Raw genomic sequence first — 2,636 nt, 5'->3', positions numbered from 1 at the left:
GCCCCTCTGATTCAGTCCCTTAGTTTCTCGCCCTCTGTTTCAGCCCCTCTGTTTCAGCCCCTCTGATTCAGCCCCTCTGATTCAGCCCCTCTGTTTCTCGCCCTCTGTTTCAGCCCCTCTGTTTCAGCCCCACTGTTTCTCGCCCTCTGTTTCTGCCCCTCTGTTTCAGCCCCTCTGTTTCAGCCCCTCTGTTTCTTGCCCTCTGTTTCAGCCCCTCTGTTTCAGCCCCTCTGTTTCAGCCCCTCCGATTCAGCCCCTCTGTTTCAGCCCCTCTGTTTCTGCCCCTCTGTTTCAGCCCCTCTGTTTCTCGCCCTTTGTTTCAGCCCCTCTGTTTCTCGCCCTCTGTTTCAGCCCCTCTGTTTCAGCCCCTCTGTTTCAGCCCCTCTGTTTCTCGCCCTCTATTTCAGCCCCTCTGTTTCTTGCCCTCTGTTTCAGCCCCTCTGTTTCAGCCCCTCTGTTTCAGCCCCTCTGTTTCTCGCCCTCTGTTTCTGCCCCTCTGTTTCTCGCCCTCTGTTTCAGCCCCTCTGTTTCTCGCCCTCTGTTTCAGCCCCTCTGATTCAGCCCCTCTGTTTCTCGCCCTCTGTTTCAGCCCCTCTGTTTCTCGCCCTCTGTTTCAGCCCCTCTGTTTCAGCCCCTCTGTTTCAGCCCCTCTGTTTCTCGCCCTCTGTTTCAGCCCCTCTGTTTCTCGCCCTCTGTTTCAGCCCCTCTGTTTCAGCCCCTCTGTTTCAGCCCCTCTCTTTCTCGCCCTCTGTTTCAGCCCCTCTGTTTCAGCCCCTCGGTTTCTCGCCCTCTGTTTCAGCCCCTCTATTTATCGCCCTCTGTTTCAGCCCCTCTATTGTAGCCCCACTGTTTAAGCCCCTTTGTTTAAGCCACTATTTTCTCGCCCTCTGTTTCAGCCCCTCTGTTTCCGCCCCTCTGTTTCAGCCCCTCTGTTTCTCGCTCTCTGTTTCAGCCCCTCTATTTCCGCCCCTCTGTTTCAGCCCCTCTGTTTCAGCCCCTCTGTTTCTCGCCCTCTGTTTCAGCCCCTCTGTTTCTTGCCCTCTGTTTCAGCCACTCTGTTTCTCGCCCTCTGTTTCAGCCACTCTGTTTCTGGCCCTCTGTTTCAGCCCCTCTGTTTCTCGCTCTCTGTTTCAGCCCCTCTGTTTCCGCCCCTCTGTTTCAGCCCCTCTGTTTCAGCCCGTCTGTTTCTCGTCCTCTGTTTCAGCCCCTCTGTTTCTCGCCCTGTGTTTCAGCCTCTCTGTTTCTCGCCCTCTGTTTCAGCCCCACTGTTTCAGCCCCTCTGTTTCAGCCCCTCTGTTTCTCGCCTTCTGTTTCCGCCCCTCAGATTCAGCCCCTCTGTTTCTCGCCCTCTGTTTCAGCCCCTCTGTTTCTCGCCCTCTGTTTCAGCCCCTCTGTTTCAGCCCCTCTGTTTCAGCCCCTCTCTTTCTCGCCCTCTGTTTCAGCCCCTCTGTTTCAGCCTCTCGGTTTCTCGCCCTCTGTTTCAGCCCCTCTATTTATCGCCCTCTGTTTCAGCCCCTCGATTGTAGCCCCACTGTTTAAGCCCCTTTGTTTAAGCCACTATTTTCTCGCCCTCTGTTTCAGCCCCTCTGTTTCCGCCCCTCTGTTTCAGCCCCTCTGTTTCTCGCTCTCTGTTTCAGCCCCTCTGTTTCCGCCCCTCTGTTTCAGCCCCTCTGTTTCAGCCCCTCTGTTTCAGCCCCTCTGTTTCTTGCCCTCTGTTTCAGCCACTCTGTTTCTCGCCCTCTGTTTCAGCCACTCTGTTTCTGGCCCTCTGTTTCAGCCCCTCTGTTTCCGCCCCTCTGTTTCAGCCCCTCTGTTTCAGCCCCTCTGTTTCTCGTCCTCTGTTTCAGCCCCTCTGTTTCTCGCCCTGTGTTTCAGCCTCTCTGTTTCTCGCCCTCTGTTTCAGCCCCACTGTTTCAGCCCCTGTGTTTCAGCCCCTCTGTTTCTCGCCCTCTGTTTCAGCCCCTCTGTTTCTCGCCCTCTGTTTCTCGCCCTCTGTTTCAGACACTCTGTTTCTCACCCTCTGTTTCAGCCCCTCTGTTTCAGCCCACCTGATTCAGCCTGTCTGATTCAGCCCCTCTGTTTCTCGCCCTCTGTTTCAGCCACTCTGTTTCAGCCCCTCTGTTTCTTGCCCTCTGTTTCAGCCCCTCTGTTTCTCGCCCTCTGTTTCAGCCCCTCTGTTTCTTGCCCTCTGTTTCAGCCCCTCTGTTTCTCGCCCTCTGTTTCAGTCCCTCTGTTTCGCGCTCTCTGTTTCAGCCCCTTTGTTTCAGTCCCTCTGTTTCTCGCCCTCTGTTTCTGCCCGTCTGTTTCTCGCCCTCTGTTTCAGCCCCTCTGTTTCTCGCCCTCTGTTTCAGCCCCTCTGTTTCTCGCCCTCTGTTTCAGCCCCTCTGTTTCTCGCCCTCTGTTTCAGTCCCTCTGTTTCGCGCTCTCTGTTTCAGCCCCTCTGTTTTAGTCCCTCTGTTTCTCGCTCTCTGTTTCTGCCCGTCTGTTTCTCGCCCTCTGTTTCAGCCCCTCTGTTTCTTGCCCTCTGTTTCTGCCCCTCTGTGTCTCGCCCTCTGTTTCCGCCCCTCTGATTCAGCCCCTCTGTTTCAGACCCTCTGAATCAGCCACTCTGATTCAGCCCCTCTGTTTCAGCCCCT

Source organism: Chiloscyllium punctatum, unplaced genomic scaffold, assembly GCF_047496795.1.
Source record: "Chiloscyllium punctatum isolate Juve2018m unplaced genomic scaffold, sChiPun1.3 scaffold_57, whole genome shotgun sequence".
In the NCBI taxonomy this organism is placed as follows: domain Eukaryota; kingdom Metazoa; phylum Chordata; class Chondrichthyes; order Orectolobiformes; family Hemiscylliidae; genus Chiloscyllium; species Chiloscyllium punctatum.
This window is presented reverse-complemented; position numbering follows the sequence as displayed.